Source organism: Lynx canadensis, chromosome D3, assembly GCF_007474595.2.
Source record: "Lynx canadensis isolate LIC74 chromosome D3, mLynCan4.pri.v2, whole genome shotgun sequence".
NCBI lineage: Eukaryota > Metazoa > Chordata > Mammalia > Carnivora > Felidae > Lynx > Lynx canadensis.
Window position 1 is genome coordinate 36,132,004 of NC_044314.2, and position 18,337 is coordinate 36,150,340.

Sequence of the window (18,337 nt, forward strand, 5' to 3'; positions counted from 1 at the left end):
TTCCCTACTCAGTCTTGGTTCTGCCTTGCAGCTGGAGAAAAAGTTGCCCACTCCTCTTCCAGGCCACTTGTTCCCCTGGGTGAAGCAGCTTCCTGGGGAAAGGAGGGAGGGGGGAGATGTACCAGGCCCTCCTTCAACCTGGTATCCCACATTGCTGTGCGCTTCTGTAGGCCCAGCTCACCCACAAGCCAAAGGCAAGCCTCCAAGCTCCTCTGCCCTGCACTCCATCAGCAGTACTGTGCACCAGTCCCACTTAGGAACTTGGGACTCAGCACTGAATAAGACTGGCAAGAACCTTTGTCCTTAGGAGACAGACAATAAACAATGACATGTGACCAAAGAGTAAATTATATAGTGTGTCAGAATTGTTGGTTATAGTTAAATCAGGGAGTTAGGGTAGGCCTTGTTGAGAAAGTGACATTCGAGAAAAGACTTCAAGAAGGTGAGGCAGGGAGCCATGCCAGCTTCTGGAGGAGTGAGTCCTTCATCTGAAGGAACAGCCAGTGCAAAGCCTCCAAGGGGAGGGCAGGGTGGTGCATTTGAGAACTGCAGAACAAGGTGGCTGGAGGGGAGCCAGCTTGGGGGCATGGTGGGAGTAGAGATCTGAGAGGTGAGGAGAGGTAAGGAAGACCACCTGTGTTGGACCTATATAGACCATTGTAGGGACCGTGGCCACTCCTCTGAAACGGGGGAGTAGGTGGTGGGGAACCGTTGGAGAGCTCTGAGTAGAAGAGTGGCATTGACCCACTTGCATTTCAGCGTGATCACTGGTTGCTGTGTCGATACACAGTAGGACCCCAAGCAGAAGTTTAGTGCACAGACCACTCAGTCCAGGGCGACAGCAGTCGATGCGGTAGGAGGGGTTTGCGTTCTTGATGTTCTTGGAAGGCAGAGCCAAGGATGCTGGTGTGACAGAAGGAGTCGAGGATGACACTCAGCTTTTGGCTGGAGCGACTAAAAGAGCAGAGTTGCCGTGACCCAAGATGAAGAGGGGTTGGGGGAAAGACCAGGCACATGAGAGTTAGACATTCAAGTGGAGGTTCAGAGTCTGGAGTTTGGGAGGGAGAGTCCCAGTTTCCCCATCTCCCCCCTCAAACCCTACCACCGCCAGCAGCCATCTTCCACCCACCTGGGAGCAGCAGGACTCACCTCTCAGAGGGGATGCTTGAGCCTCTACTCTCTGCAAGGCTGGAAAAGCAAAACCCGCCTCTCTTGCCTCCTGAGTTCCCACCCCCTGCCCGTCTCTGGCTTCCATGAAGATGTGTTCTCACATATGCATTCCGAATGGGGTACCTTCTCGGGCCGGGCACCGGGCTTGGTGCTGGGACGCAAAGGTGAACGGGTCACCATCCTGCCTGCACGAGCTTCTGGCTCTGCAAGCACAGACCGCAGGAAGCAGCTTGCGGGTGGGTTTACTTCCATAGGAGTGGGGACCGTTCAGTGAAAGCAGCCCTTTCTGGGCAGAGAGCAGGTTTCCTTAACGTAAGCTTAGCTCTGCCACTGAGGCATGACCTCTTGGGCTTCCGTTTCTGCATTAATGAAACCAAGGTATTGAAGGCATCAGAGGAGGGGGTGTGCTCCAGGGCCATGCCCTGAGATTCTGAGGGGCCCCTGTTGGGTGTATTCTGTGGCTCCCGTGAAGGCGGCCGGTCTGAGCCTTCTAGACCTAGATGCCAAGCCAGGATAGAAACTGTAGGTCAGAGAAATCCGCAGAGGAGGAGGTAAGTAAGGCACATTTGTTGTTTGGCACGGAAGATAGGAAGTAGTCCACAGGGTAGAACCAGCCAGCAGTCATAGCTGGAGTGAGGGCTTGAGAGGTGTGGTTTAGAAAGCAGAGGGGTTCTTCCACCAGGGAAAGTGAAGGCCAGACAGATGAGAACCCGGACTTCACGTGGTGCTTACCGCGCACGGGGCACAGTTCCTGCAGGTAACAAGTCTAAGGTGTAATGGTAAAGCTGTGACTGCCTTTAACGTGGGTAGTGTTATCATCCCATTTTAAAGACAGAACACAAAAGATGAAGTCACTTGGCCATCAGCTACTGAGTGGTAGAGCCACGATTTGAAGCCGTGGCCCAGTTACAGAGGCTGTGCTCGTAATGCCTTTAAGTAAGGAGAGTGATAACTTCCCCACTGTTATCCTAGTCCCAGCCCTCCCAGCCCAGAGTCTTGTCCTGAAGACATCTCATGTCTCTGGGCTCCTCCCTACTAAGCAGTCTTCCAAAAAACTATGACGTAAGGTAACTCCCACAAATAACGCTGACTTTTAATCCATTTAGACAGCATTTTAACAAAAGGGGATTTCAGGCTTCCCAACCTGAGACTGCTTGAGGCTGTAACAGAAGGAGGCGCTAAGACCAGGTGTGGGCTGAGGGGACTTCAGTGAGAGGTGGAGGAACTAACATGCAAAAGGTGCTAAAATACTCAGGATTTTACTGACCAGTAAAGGGTGTTTGTAAATGGTGAGTCCTAGGTGCTCAGAAGGGCAGGGCTGACCTGAGCAGTGGCGGAGGGACAAGCCATAGCTAGGAGCAAAGGGGTCATGGGGAGGAGGAGATCTCAGGGCCTGGCTGGCCACCCGCAGTGGCAGTGATGAAGGCAACGTCACAGTGTCACAGCGTGGGGGCCAGGGCCTGGCCAGAACAGAAGTGTGGTGGGTCCAGGGGAGGAGAGGGACCCTGGGCAGGGCAGCTGGAGGGAGCGTAGTTGGGTGTAGGTTCCATAAGGGGAGGCCCAGGTAGGCTGGGGTGGGGTTGGGTCGCATTGGTTCTCTGCATCCTGCTGTCTCCCGAGGGTGTGATTCCCCCACCTGCTTCTGGCTTCCCAGCTGCCCCTGCCCCTCTGGCTGCTTGGGCTCATTATCTTGTACCAAGGTGGGAGGTTCTCCAAGAAATCTTTACTAGGAAACTAAGAGGAAGGAAGCAGAGGCAGGAAGACTGGGCAGAAATGCAAACACACCAGGTCCACAGCCAGTGAGCAGCACACCCAAGTCCCTTGTCCTGCCACAGAGGTCAGTAGCATGCGCTGGGCCCCAAGCTGAGGGCAGGTTTGCAGACCCCTAACTCTGTGCTTCTGTGGCCGGAGGACACTGCACAGCATGTCTGACCTCAGTGGGAGTCCTCTCTCTTCCGGGCCCTGGGCTGTGGCTCTGAGTGTGCTTTTGCACGGTGTCTGCTCTGAGCTGTGCAGGTTTGGGTGCTCTGGGCCTGACCTGCACAGGGCTGGGCCGTGGCTTTGGGCCTTGGCCTTCTCTGACTGGATCCCAGCTGTGTTTAGAACCTGGCATCTGAATTGGCTTAGCTGACCAGGTCAGCTAATTTCCTGTCCCAGGTCATGAGTTGGAGCTCCCCAGGCCTGATTCAAGCTCCCTCACTGGTCAGTGACCCTGCTGCCACCTCTGGAACTGTACTTTGTGAGGATCTTTGAGAGGGTGGCCAAGAAGGGGTCACCCCTGCAGGCAGAGGCCCGGCTGCTCCCCAGTGAAGAGAGTAGCCAGCTAGTCAGCCGTGCACCGGCAGAGCCCTGGGGAGGTTCCTTAGGGATTGAATGAGTGTGACCGTGTGTTTGTGTTTGGGGGCCAAGCATGTGTGTGTGTGAGGGGCAAGAGTGTGCACAAGGAGTTCCCCACATTGGGCTTTGAGGAAGTGCTGTGTGATAGGCTTGGATCCTCAAGACCCAGGACGGCACAGGCACCAAAGGGCAGCTAGGGGCAGACTTGGGGCAGGCAAAGGAGCAAGTTCAGTGGGGAGGAATGGGCACCCTTGAAATGCTCAGGGCGGGGGGCGGGGGCTGGGGAAAGGAGGGGAGTTCCGCAGGGGGGTCCCTTATTTGCAGTTGCCAGAGCTGACACCTGGTGGCACTGCCCTCCTCGGTTCTTAGGCCTCCTCTCCCACCCAAAGGGATCAGCCCATTCATTGGATATCCTGGGTGGGTCTAAGGGTTTTCTTTGGGGAAGGGCTGGAGATGTGGCATGTCAGGACTTCTGGGCCATGCGATGGGCCCCGGTCTCAGTGAGGGAGATCTGCTGTTGGAAGAACAAGAGCCCAGCTTGGATGGGCAGGCAAGGCAGGGGGCGTGGAGGGAGAGCTTCTTGATGAAGGCAGAGCTGGAGGCTGGGTCACCCCTCAGCTACTTGGTAGCTTATCCACAGTGACATTTCAGGTCCCAGGCTTCCCTCCCACACTCCCTGAAGAAAGACATAAAGCTTAGAGTGGAAGTCTGCTCTGTGCAGAAGCCCGGTGGATTGAGAGCCCTGCAGATAAGCCGGGTGCGGCGGCTTTGGCACAGGCCTGAGTGCCGCAGGGGAGCAGGGGCTGGGGAGCAAGCTCAAAGGTAACCATGAGGAGGGGGTAGGGCTGGGGACCCCCAAATCCCCAGGTTGGGGCAAAGGACCGTGAAGTGGTGAGGAGTGCAGAAGATAACTCAAAGTGGAAACATTTGATGATGCCTGACAGAGAAGGGGACTCAGCCTCAACCACTTGGGGCTCCGCCAGTAAAGAAGGCAGGTAAGGGCCTGTGAGATGGGCCAGTCTAGAAAGATACACATGCAGGGGTGTAGGGAATGGAGAAGGAGGAGGTGGAGTAAGGGAGGTCAGCAGAGCAGGAGTGACGGCAGCAGAGACTGGAGACCTACAGCCAGAGCACCTCCCTCTCTGGTGGACTGTCCTTTTCTGTGTTACCCACCCTGCAGGATGCTCTGTAGTCTTCCATTTAGCCCTGTCACGGGTCAGCACTGTGGGCCTTCTTAAGGCTTCACAGGCCGGGAAGCAGCTTCACTTTGGCCACGTGGGCCACCTTGGGAGCAAAGCAAAGGGTACGAAGTGATCGTGAAATGAAGTCAGCGATGCCGAGGCGTGTTTATAGAATTCCGGTAACATTGATGTGATTTACTCTCCATCTCAAAACTGAACATGTTCGTTTTCTGAAGGTTCTGAGAAAAGAGGGTTGAGGCAGAACGGAAGAGGAGAGAGGACCATAGCACCACACAGTGGGTGCTCCTGCTGTGGAGACGCCCTTCTCTAGGAATGGTGGCCAAGGCGGGACCAAAGGGGCGGGAGGGCCGAGTTGCTGTCGGTGTGGACAGTACTGCAGCAGCAAAGTGCTCCGTGGATGGACCCTTCGGATACAAGTCACCCTAGCCAGCCTCTGATCTACCCTGCAATTCAGGGCCACTCTGACAGGCTCCCCCTGCTGGTCCACAGGCTGACGCCACAGAAGGCTGGGGTGGGGTGAGGAGAGCGTGACCCCCCCAGCCCCCCACCGGGGAGAGAGAACCGTGGATGATACAAAGCAGAGAGTGTGCTCCCCGATCTGCTTGCTGGCCACGGTGGCTTGAGGGGCTGTTTTCTTTTTTCCTAGCCCTCTTGCCAAACTGCCCACGCCCCTCCTCCTCTTCCCAACGCATGATGGATGCCCTTAGTGGCCCTGTGTGAGGTTCTGCTACTGTTCACAGTGGATCACGTGTCTGCATAAACAACCGTGTGTGTGTACGTGTGTGTGCGTGTGTGTGTGTGTGTGTTGATGTGCCCATGTCCTTTGTCTGCCGGCTTCCTCCATTCTTTGAGTTCGTTTCAGTTCTCTTATGATTTGACTGCTGTTCTCTCATCCGAGCTTTTAGATTGATGCTGTGGTCTGGTGCTGTATAAATATTTTTCCTTTTGATTTTGTTTTAACTTTTCCTTGCCCTTCTTCACCCTCAACCCAACTGTCCCTGCCCTTCCACACTCCCCAACCCCACCCGACCTGCCCCCACCTCTTCCCTCCCCCTTGCCCACACTCTCTTGTCCTCTCTTTCTTTCTCTCTCTCTCTCTCTACATATATAAATATATATATAAATCTTTTCTTCTTTTGTCATTCAATCAAATTCCAACAACCCAACCAGGGCCAGTCAAATCCACCACAGTCTCGCGCTGAGCTAGGAATAAAGTTCACGTAATCACATGAGAGTGGAGAAAACAGTCCCCCATCCGTAAGTTCAAATCAACTCAAAGTTCACAGTGTGACATGATGGCGTCATGTAACAAGGCTAAGAATCGGTTGCATGACAATTGCCGTCAAGTTTCGTGGAGGTGCTGTGATTGGAGCGTTTTTCTTGGATGTTGTATCAGTTGATGATTGGCCAGTCATGATCACACGTGCATTTTCTTGACTTTTGTGCTGCCACAATCTTTTTTGCTGTGCTCATTTTTGTTTTGTTCTTGGTGCTTGCAGTGGTTTTACTTTCTGTTGTTTGGTTTTTCTTGTTCAGCGTTTTTTATGCTTCTCTAGATGTCACATAGAGAAAAAAACAAAACAAAAGAACAAAAAAATAGTAAAAATAAAGATGAATTCCTGAATTATCGAACATGGGATCATTTAACTGTGCAAACCATTATTTTTTTTCTTAAAATTAAGGAAAACATCTTAAAAATATCTATGCGTGGTTGATTTACTTGCACTTGAAAATATTGTGATTTTATTTTTTTCTAGAAATTTGGGGGCCTTTTTCAATTGACATTTTCCTAGGTCTGGTCTTTTTCCAGTTAGGCTATTTTAAATCTCACTTCAAAAGGAAAAACAAAAACAAAAAACAAAAACAAAATCTCTACTGTTACAGAATGATTTAAAAAAAAAAAAAATTCTAAACCAAAAACTAGAGTACAAAGCCAGAGGCCTCTGAGAGAGAGCCTGGTAACAATTGTAAGGTTTGTATTGTAGCCACTTCTGCTAAATTAAATGTGGGGAGGGGAGGTGGGGGACCGGGGGTTGGGGGGGGGCTTTTTGGTTGGTTTGGAAAAAACAGTACCGACAAAAGCAAAATGCACCTTTTTGTTTACAACTGAAAAAGGGTCCTTGACAAGTGTTTTTTAATTTTATTATTATTTTATTTGGTGTTGTAATTGTTTAGACTGCTGTGTACGGTTTGCTGTTTGTTGAATCAACAGTGTGAAAAACCTGCCAGCATGGATTGATATACGCATGACGTTGTCCCCTCAGCTGGGGGCTTTGCAGTTCTAACTCTCTTGATGTAACCAGTCACCCCCATGTATAAGTGAAAGCTGCTTGCTATACTGGAGATGAGTCTCATTTGTTAATTCACAATGATTAAGCATTCTCCTTCTGATTCTAGTCAGATCATGATTTTTTTTTTTCTTAAAAGCAAAACAAAACATCAAAAAAACTCACCACTCAAAAAATCGAGAACTGAGTTAATTTGTTTAAGCTTGATGATGAAATCCGTTCTAACTTTTTTAGGTTCTCCCATCCGCTCCCTTGAAGTTCCGAATTTCCTCTAAATTCCCTGGCATGTATGAGAAAAATATTATGTGTGTGTGTGTGTGTGTATGTGTGTATCTATGCATATACATACACACATATCCATGTATATCCACATATGTGCAGGTGAATATATTCTACACATATATCCAGATATACATATATATACATAGCCTCGCAAATAGTTTCTGATCCTGGGAAAGAAGCTGTTGGCTGGAAACTGGGCAAAGGTTCAGCGAAATTCATGTCACGGTTGTCTTGCTTCTTTTCCTCGAGCAGGGGAGGAGTGGGCTGGGCTGCTAGATTTTTTTGCTATCTTGTTTGCTAGGCTTCTGTATACATATTGTATCTGGGCTAGATCCCTCAGACATTGGTTTAATTGTGAATTCATATCCCACAGTCCCAAATTTTTCCTTTAGACCTAGCCATCCCCCCATTCCAGAACTCTAAAGGAACCCAAATCGAGACCCCCCTCCCAGCAACCAAACCTCAGCTACAACCATCGCCACTAGACCTCCAGTGGTTTCTTACTCTGAATAGAAGAGTCGATTTCTTTTCTATGTATCATGATCATGACTAATTCTCATATTGGTCTCTCCCCTCCCTCCCGCCATCCCCCAAAGCTCCCACCCTAACCCCTGAGGCAGGGTCCTTTTGGTGTTTGGATGCATTTTGTGTTTCCTCTCTTGACTTAATCAGCCCTGATTTTCTTCATTTTAGGGCAGGATGCTGAACGGGCTACATTAAAAAACAAACCTCTCTCTATATATATTTATAAATGAGAACTGTTGGATGACACCTTTGACATATCAGCCAATATCAATCAAGCTGAAGACTCCAGACACTCTCTGTGACTGTAACATTTCTTCAAGGAAAGTATAGCGTCTGTGGAGTTCAGAGGGCACGTGTTTGGGGGAAAAATATATATGACACAAAGAAGAAGATGATGAAGAAAAATGAGAAAAAAAAACACAAAAAAGGCAACTTTAAAACAAAATAACTTGAGACCAGATGGGGAGGCTGAAAGGCTGGGAAGAGGGAAGAGACGCTGCTTACCGATCCCCGGGGCTTTTCCAGCCCATGGGCGCCTGAGGCAGGCTGGGGCGAGCGGTGTGGTGGGGCCTGGTCCCCAGGGGGCGGCGGGGAGGCCGCCGCTGAGCATCTCTATCTGTCATTCCTTTAGCTATTTAGGGACCAAAGGACCAAACTTTTTATTGCAGCTGTGTAGCTCTATGCCCAATAGAGGGGGATGGAGGAAAACCTCCTTCCTGCCTCATGGCTGTTCTTGAAACAGCTTAGAGCGATTCTATGAAACATGTAAAAAAAAAAAAAAAAACAAAAAAAAAAACAAAAAAAAACAAAAACAAAAAAAAGGAAAAATAATGCTTCAATGCTTTTAAAACAGCAAGGTAATAGTTCTTTGATACTTTGAGAGGCGCTTTGATTACCCTCGTTCAAGTCTATGACACTTTCCTATGGTTTTCTGTATTATATGTCTGGATGGAGCTGTTAAGATGAACAAAATGGTGGATATTTGGGGAAAGCAACAAAAATATTAGAACTCATTAACCGTGAAGTGTGAGAAAACAAGGAGGGGACAAAAGGGACTTACAAGGCAAGATAACTGTTGTGAAAAGTCTGTAAATGCTTCTAACTCTTCCCCCTCTTAAAATCATAATAGTTGTACAGAATTTTAAAAAGGAGAAGTTTAAAATACCTATATAATAGAAGAAAAATTAGAGGAAAGCAAAAAATAAAAAAAAATAAAAAAGGAAAAAAAAAACCTATAGAAGTTAGCGTTACTGCTAAAATCCCAGATGTTGTAGGACTGTACTTTTGTAGAGTTTAGACTGAGCATCGATCCCTTCTCCCCGCGAGTGCTGTCGGACGCCGTGGACCCCGAGGGCCAGGCCGGACTCGCCCAGACCTGCGGGCTCCTGGCCGCGCACCGCCGGTGGGGGCCGCGCCATCGCGGGAAAGCCGCCGCCCCGCCCTCGCCTGCTTCGCTCGGGAGCTGCGCGCGCTCGCCCGCTCTCCGCAAGCCCTCGACACCTGCCGCTTCACTCGCCTTCCATGCTTGCTCCAGAGACTTTCCGGGCAAGGGAGACCTGGGAAATTCATCTTAAAACAACTAAACAACACACACACACACAAAAACCTTAAACAAGAGAGAGAAAAATAAACAATCTTTGAAGAATTTCTGAAACTGTTTACAAGGAATTTTGAAAAACAGGGATGTTTAAATGATGCCGGCTCTGTTTTTCTGTAAATAAATTTGCATATTTTGTAGGACTTTTAATTGTAATGATAGAGAAAAAAAACAAGGAAAACTATTTAATGAAAGCACGATATTTATCTTTGGTAAATGACTTTAGAGCAGTTAAAAAAGACATTGCTTAAAAAACTCAGAATCAGAAAAAAACACTGAATTATTTAAGAACACATATATTTTAAAGTATAACATATTTATTATAATTTATTTGCACCGTTGGGAAGACTTGCTTTGGCATTCTGCCTTGATACCCTCCTCTCATTGATGTCCGGGTCATCTGGAGGCCAGGAGGCTCATGGACCTACCATTTTCCCCTTTTTTTGCTTTAGAAGAACAAATGTCTGGTTCCTCTTAGGCCTCCTGCCCTTCCTTTCTTTCTGTCTATTTTGTTAGTTAATTATTATTTTTTAAATTTTCTTTTTCTTTCTCTTGGCTCCTCCTTTTAGGATGTCCAGATGTTGTAAAAAAAAAAAAAAAAAAACAGCCGCAGTTCAGTACAACTGCTCTTTTCACACTCAACTCCCTAAAACTCCTTGTAACCTTCTGTAACTATTGGATGACGCTTTCTCCAGCTTAGCCCTAAATAAAGCACAGTTTAAAAGAAAAAATCAAAACGAGACTCTTCGATGGTCTGTGCTTCTTGGAATCTGGCCAGCTGTGTCTTGAAACCCCAAGGCTGACCCACTGGAAGTAGCCTGGTCCTGCTCCCCATGGAGTCTGTGTGCTCTCCTGGCCCATGGTTGGAGTGCTTTCTGGGAGGCAATGGGGGCAATAAAAGGAGGCCCTGTTGCACACTATGAAACATCTCTCAACTGGTGGGGTGTCTCTGGAAGTCTCCATTGCAGCCCCATTCTTTTGGTTCCTGGGCAGGAAAGGCCACAGTGCCCAGACACAACAAAGTCCCTCTTTCCTCCCTGACAAGAGGAAACTGAGGCCACCTGACCTGAGTTTGGGGGGGGGGGGGGGGGGGGGGGGGGGAGAGTGTGAAGCAGTGTGAGGAGTTTGGGAAGGAGGCAGTGGAGGCAGGGACCACAGTAAAGGAAAGATGAGGACACAGCCCTAAACTTCCCAGCAAGCATTTTCTCTTGGCCCTGCACCTTCCACTGTGTTGACAGTTTGCATAGATGGAGAAAACTGAGTTCTGGAGGACGCCCTCAGAGTCACGGTTCTGGTGGAAGGGGGTGTAGTGGGAGGAGCTTCCTGGAGTGCTCCCACCTCTCTCCCTTGAGAGAGATGTCCGAACCCTGAAAGCCAGAGGAGGGTTGAGAAGAAATGTGTGTGTTGAGGGGGGTGGGGCTTGGGGTGGGGTTTCCAAAGGAAGAAGGATGGGAACCAGGACTTAGGGTGGAGAGGTGGCAAGGAGGGAGCAGGTCTTTCTGAGGTGAGAGCTCAGAAAGAGGCACGTCAGCCACAAGCCTTCATCAGGCTGTGTCCTGGGACAGAACTTCTCTAGCCTGTCTCACTACCCTCGGTCCTGCAGCCTGCTCTGGGAATGGGCAGAGTCCACCGAGCTTCTCCATCTCTTTCCACCTGAGGGGGCAGGCAAGCCTCCTGGCTTCGGTGCCTGGCCCGGGGGAGAAGGCAGGAGCGCTGGGAGACAAGAGTCCTTGTAGGTCTGTCTGTGCCCTCCTGTGGGAGAGTGGGGAATGGCTTCAGCCCTCAGATGTCTTCTCTGAAGTGAGTTGATAGCAGAGATCAGAGCCCCAGCTCCAGAGTCATACCTGGACCCCGTGTTCCATCCTCTGTTCCCACCTCTGTTCCCAAGGCCAAGGGCCAAGTCCCCGTTTCTCACACGAGCTTGTGAAATGTTCGCCTGAATGTATCAGGAAATGGGGCAGGCCTTCAAGCCTTGACTTAACTGTGGAGATGGCTCCAAGATGAGACCCTCAGTGTCCCCTAAACTAACCCCACTTTCCCTGCCCACCAGGCTACGAGGACGGGTGATGGATGGGCTGCTTGGCCCATTCTGGGGAGCTTGTGGGGAGCTGGACTCCTTGAAAGAATTCATGGCAAGGGGGATGAGTCACGTCACACCGGGTGTTGTGCTACCCTGTGAGGACCGGGAAGGTGTTTCCTAAGGAATTCTCTGGCCTTTTGTGCCTCAGACTATTCGAAACCATGCTTTCTGTTGGACATTCGCAGCCGAAAGCCAGTGAGTCTGTCAGAGGATAACGGCCTTCACACCACTTCCCCCTGCCTCTCTCAGACTCCAGAAGGCCTCACTGGCCTCCCCTCCCCCTGACTGCCCTTCTCTCGGGCATAACTTTCCCCCAACCTCCACTGCTGAGGCTCAGGGACAGTGGGGGCCCTGGGAGCTGCCCCCAGGGAGCTGGACTGTGAAGGGGGTTGGCCAGTTTTGCTCTGTTCCAGGTGTGGTTGACTGAGAGAAGAGACGAAAACACAGGGCCCAGATGTGAATATGCCAGTTCTAGAAAATAATCCTCTACTTAAAACCACACACCAAGTGACTAATGAATGCATAGAATATTTGAGAGAGAATACAGTTTATTAACCTCTGGGGGAAAGTCACAGATTCTTTGAAAACTTGCCGAAAACTATCAGGTCACTTTGCCCACAATTACAGGGAGTTCAGGGACCCACATCGTTTCTTGGCTGAGAACCCCTGTTTTGCAGTGTTATTTAAGAAAACCCAAGACACAAATCTCATTAATTTCTGCCTGTATTCTATGGCTTATATTCCTCTGCTAGCATTCTACCTGCAGTTTGTGATCTCTTCTTAGCTCCTCCAGTTAAGACTTTTGCTGGGGCGCCTGGGTGGCTCAGTCAGTTAAGTGTCTGACTCTTGCGCTTGGCTCAGGTCATGATCTTACGGTTTGTGGGATCGAGCCCTGCGTCACGCTCTGCGCTGACAGCAAGGAGCCCGCTTGGGGCTCTCTCTCTCCCTCTCTTTCTCTGCCCCTCCCTCCACCTCTTTCTCTCTCAAAATAAATAAATAAATGAAAGATTTTTTTGCTTGTTATCATCATTTTGTTATTTCAGGTATAATGAAAAGTAGAGGTATTTGCATAAAGAACTTCCATGTACCACCTGGCTTTAACATATATCAACTAATGAATTATTTTGAAGCAAATCCCAGATATCAAGTCATTTCATCGGTAGATATCTTGGCTTGCCCTCAACCTTTCTGAGGCAGCACTGATGTCTAGAGGCCGGCCGTGGCCTGTGGGACGGCTGCACCCTTGCTGCAGCTGTTGGGGGAACCCATGGCCTCCCCCAGCCTTACCCAAGGGTAGGTGCTGGCTCCTGGTTAGACTCCCCAGGCCCCCCTCCAGCCCCTGTTCCTGGTGACTTTCTAAAGCCTTCAGCTCTTCATCCACTCTTTGTGCTCACTTTTGTCTTCTCTCCCTTCCCCCTTTCTTTCTCTGTGAGGCTAATATGAAAAGAATATGTTTACTGAGAACTCGTAGTTAATAGCTCCCGTCTCCTTCTGGGTTTTTATAAAGATCTGACATTTTTCCTATTCTGAGCTGGATCCCACGCACTCCCGCACACCGAGTACAGTGAGACACAGACACAGCAGAGCTTCCCCACCCACACGAGTGCCTCCGGGTCCTCCTTCCACCTGCCTTCCAAGCTCTGCTGTTGCCGGGCCGGGTGACTCTATGCTCCCTCTGGCATGAGGTCTGCTGGGCCAGTGTTGGAATTATACCCGGTTGAGCCCAAAGGAGCATTCTCCACAAAGGTAAGGCAGTTATGGGACATCTGGGCAGTGAGCTCAGGAACCCAGCCCTGCCCAAGGTGACATACCAGACTTGGCTGTGAATACCATCTGTCTATCTCACAAAATGGAATCCACCCCCGTGCAAAAATTATTAGCGGCCATTGACATCGCACCTTCGTAGACCATTCGTTGCTGGCAGTTGGGCTTTGAGTCGCTGTTGATTCACTGCCTGCAAGAACGAACGAGGGAAGGATGGAAGGGAGGAAGGAAGGGAGGGGGGGAGGAAAGCACAGACTTCAGACAACTGAAGGCATGTTCCAAAGTGGTGGGTGTCCTGGAAATGCTTTTTAAGCAATAATAGCACATTTGGAATGAGTGTGTGGCCAACACTCCCTTCCCCTCAGATGAGTGTTTGCAAGTATAGGCTTTTTACTTGAGACTTCCCTCTGTCTGCCCCTCTGTCTGTTTCTCCAAGCTGCCTTCCCTTCTCCCTGTGAGTCCTCCCTTTGGTTACCTGCCTTCTCTGCCATCCCCTCAGCGTCTGGCCTTCAGGCCTGGCTGGTGAGCGCTGGGGATCCTGACAGCCAGCCCCAGCACCCCAGGCCCTTCCTTATCACCCCATCTCCTCTTCCCTCATGCTAGCCTAACTCCTCATCCCTTCGGGAGCTCCCAACGCCCCCCTCTGGGCTTGCACCCTTTGTGGGGGTCCACCCAAGATTTGCCCAGACCAGGAGGAGGCTTAGAGACCCGTGTATCAAGGTGAAGAAGGCATGGGCTTTGACGTCTGACCAGATGCAAATCCCAGTTCACTCAGATATCTTCTGTGTCACTTTGGAAAAGTCACCTAACCTCTCTGAGCCTCAATCTCCTTCTCTCTAAACTGGGGATAATACTACCACCACCACAAGAGTTGTGAGGAGTGAATGGGACACAGCCATGCACAGCTACACCCTACCCCAAGGAGTCTGAGTTATAAATTCTTCTACAGCACACTACAGATACTCAGAACGAGTAGTTCAGGCTCCGGTCCTCTTCTTCCCTTTCTGTAGCTCCATTCCATTGACAATTCGTGTCTCAACTGAGGCCAGCTTGAACTTGACATCAGACCACTGTAAGCCATCTTCTCATGGTCCAGTCAGCCCTGCGACACTCCCAGAGAATTGCTGTCATGCCGAGGGCACACACCTCTGTCTCTCGCTGTTCACACTCTTTTCCAGGGACCCCAATTAGCTGCTGCTCCTATGCCCCTTCCTTTCTTTGCCCTTTCTCCCAGGAGCGCTCCTGGCGCCACCGTGGCTGTTATTGTCTACAGCCGATCTCCTCTGGGTTCGTATGGCTTCAGGCTGCATGTTAATTTGGTCTTTGCATTTTTTAAGTGTTACCTGTTTTTTTGTTTTTTTTTTTTTTTTTGGAAAGTTAACATTCATATATTTCAAAATTCAAAAAGTATGAAGAAGTATACCGTGAAAAGCCTTCCCACCTCTGAATCCAGCCACCCCTTCCGGCCAGTGTGATCAGTTGTTTCTGTTACCCTGTTTAAATGTGTACACGTGGGTACATGTGCTTTGGTATAAGGGACTCAGCCCATTTTCAGTGGGGACATCCAGAGCCAGGCAGTGATGGGCCCGGGCTCCAGCAGCTGGCCTGTGGGATTCCCAGCAGGCCGGGGGCTGCTCAGGACCCCCACTGGTTGGGAAGAGGTCACCCTCATCAGTTGGGCTCTTTGAGCCATGGCTGTAGCTACCACTTATGGGTGCTGCTCTGAGCCAGCCCCTGTGTGGAGTTACTTAATTAGAATCTCCCATAATTCTCTGAGGTGAGTGTTCTTGTCCCTATTTTACAGATGAGGAAACAGGCTCAGCGAGGGGCGGTCCCTTGCCCAGATGACCCAGAGTCAGGGTTCAGGCCCAGGGCCGTCTGTCTGTGATGCGATGCACTTAATCTCTGCATCCCGCCTCCCGGGGCTGTGAATCCTCCTCACAGCAACTTCCTCCAACGCTTGTGTCCTGCCTCCCACCTCCCTGCTTCTTCTTGAGGTTTTCTCAACAACCCAATTTCACCTTTAGGAAATAGCGTCATCTATGTTGACTCAGGTACCAGTCCTTTCCTTTCCTCCCCTCCTTCATCAGCGGGGCTGGAGCTGGGGTTCTTAGAGATGAATGAATGAGTGACACATTACTGAGCGTGTTGCTAACGAATCCTTAGTTCTCCCTGCCTAGGAGCACTTGCTGGTGGTGGGGACAGAGGGGGAGCCTGGAGGGAGATAGAAAACCCAAAGACCCAGTTAGCTTTTATTCTTAACAAGGAGAGGAAATTCATAAATGGAATATTTATTAATAGTTGATGTAGTCACTTGAGGTTCAAAACCTTTTGAGTTCGTGACAGCTTTGTTTACCCCAGCACACTGAACTCTGCAGGAAACTATAAACAAACTTTCAAGATCGATGCAAACTGGTTCTCCACCACTCAAAATCAAGGGGGAAAATGTAACCATTTCTGAGGGCCCCGTACTCCACTAATTGAGGTATGAGGATTCTTGTAGTTACCAGAGTCTCCACGTGAATCACAGTAAGAGGCTTGGGGAAAGTAAGTAACTTGCCCAAAATGCCACTGCAAGAAAGTAATGGGGCCCAGAATAAAAATCAGCTGCACTCATTCCCCCATATGAGGTTCCCTGACAAAGATAACTGCGGAATAGTGTGGTGCAGGGCTCGGGGCGACCCTGAGGATGGAAGGCAAGGGGCCAAGTCTAGGGAGGAGACACTTGGGCTGGGCGCTGGAGGGTGAGCCCCAAGGGAGGGGCCCATGGGCAGACATTCTGAAGAACTGTCAGATGTCTTAGGTAGGCAGGGAATATGCTGGGGAGGATGCAGGGCCTTGTTTAAAAACAACCTCCCCCCACCACTGATGACCCAGACACTGTCCTGGCTACTTCACTGATGCCATCCCAGCTGTCTTCCCGATAACCCTGGACCCGGTTTTACAGAGCAGCTTCAGCCGTGTACTGAAAGTCACCGGTACGGCAGAGCTGGGGTGTGAGCCCTGGTCCCCTGCTGGCCGATTCTGTGCTTGTAATCGCTGTATTACTTTGGAAGAGGCTACCTATTCCAGGCACTTGCATCACGACTCTTCACTCAGAAGCCTCTTCGCTGACTGTATTTCCAAGACTCACACAGACACACAACCTAACCACGGGAAGGGTGGAAGCAGGATTGTCCTGGAAAGGCTTCAGGCCTCTGCCTCAGTTTCCTCCTCTGCAGAAGTGAGCCAGTGCCTGGGTCTCAAGGATTTGGTCCAGCTCTCTGCTAAGTGCTGGGAAGGGCCCTGGAGAAGAGAGAGGGCAGAGGAGGGAGGCTGTGAAAGCCCTCAGACTAGCTCTTGAGATAAGAGCCACCCGAATGAGAGAGAAGAACAGTGTTTTCCCCGCCACTTTATCCTGCTCTCCGCTCTGGGCGGAAGTTGAAGCAAGTCTTGACACTTGCCACCTTGTCCTGAGTGCTGGGCAACCTTAAGATGCCTCTGGGCTCAAGGTATCCCCTTTAATCAAGAACTACTTGAGGTATTAGGGCCTTTGGCATTGCAAGGTCTGGCACATAGAAGGAGCTCGACATTTGTGCAAGGTCTGGCACATAGAAGGAGCTCGACAATGGTTGCCAAATGAATGAGAAGCAGAGTGGTGTAGGGAGGATGCCTCCCATGCACCCCTTCTGAAGCAGCCCAGGCCTGGCACACTCCCAGCAAGGCCCCTCGGCTTCATCTTGCCCCAGCTCTGCACAGGGATTAGAAGATAGCCCGATGGTTCTGGTCTTCTCATTACTGGGAGCTGGGGGGATGATACGCATTTGGGAAAAGTTCTTGTTGGGGCCCTCACAGATGTCTTATGGACACAGATTCTCATGTTGTTCCAGGTTTCTAACCATTCACATTCTCCCTGACCTTGGTTCAGGGTCCATTGCCCCAGGGGGCTCTAGATCAGGCTGAGCACCTCTTCTGTGACTTCCTGTTGACCTCAGAGTGGGGACCACGTCACCGGGCCCTGTTCCCACGCTGTTCTGTGCTGCTCTGTGTATGTGGCTCCCTCCCTAGCTGAAGTCCATGATGAAGAGAAATGAGTTGTCTCCTTTTCCAATCTCTTGTCTAGGACTGGGCTGGTCAAAGAGGGTAGTCAGAACCCAGCAGAAGACTAGGATTTAAATGGAATGTGCCAAATCATCAGAGGATGCTGAAACTCGTGGGTAAAAGGTAGAAGGGAAACAATATCTACACAGTCTCAAAGTACCCCCGCCTTCCCAGACTAATACGTTACAAAGGAAAGGTTAATAACTGTACAGTTGTACCTTAACCGTGTGATTAACATTAATATGCCCTGGAATGAAGGAAATAGCTGTCATGGAACTCCTGGTACGATGTGCTGAGAAGGACACAGCATTACCTACTCCTGCTGAAAACGCGTCACCTGAATTTAATCTTACGAAAACATCAGACAAACCCAAATTGGGGAACATTTTATAAAACAAGTGGATTGTAGGGATGCCTGGGGGCTCAGTCGGTTAAGTGGCTAACTCTTGATTTCGGCTCAGGTCATGATCTCACCGTTCACGAGTTCGAGCCCCGAGTTGGGCTCTGCGCTGACAGGGTGGAGGCTGCTTGGGATTATCTCTCCACCTCTCTCTGCCCCTACCCTGCTTGCAATTTCTCTCAAAAATAAATAAATAAGCTTAAAAAAAAACCAAACAAGTGGATCGTACTCATCTTAGACACAATAGCTAAATGCAACGTATGATTCTGAGCCAGCATTGTTTTTCCTTTGTTAAAAAGATATTTAAGGAAAGGAAACTGAGAAAGTTAATAAGGAAATCTGGCAACATGTCAATTAAGGTCTGTAGATTAGATAACGGCACTGTGTTAATGTTAACTTCCCGATTTTGATCACTGTACTGTGGTTATGTAAGAGAATGTCCTTGTTTTTAGGAAATACATGCCAAACTATTAGAGAGGATTATGTGTGCAACTTACTCTCAAATACTTCAGGAAAAAGGTAATAATAGATGTGTTTATTTATGTGTGGGAAAGAGTGAATGATGAAGCAAATGAGTTACCATGTTAACACTTGGGGAATATGGGTGAAGGG

The 18,337-nt window shown here is 49.7% G+C and overlaps 1 protein-coding gene across 1 annotated transcript in view; it reads left to right on the forward strand.

The window, feature by feature from the left end:
* CELF4 (CUGBP Elav-like family member 4) overlaps positions 1 to 8,002 on the forward strand; it is a 295,349-nt gene extending 287,347 nt beyond the window's left edge. Inside the window, 1 exon segment of the mRNA XM_030336966.1 lies at positions 7,973 to 8,002. The gene's annotated coding sequence lies outside the window, so the exon portion shown is untranslated.
* The last annotated feature ends 10,335 nt before the right edge of the window (positions 8,003 to 18,337 follow it).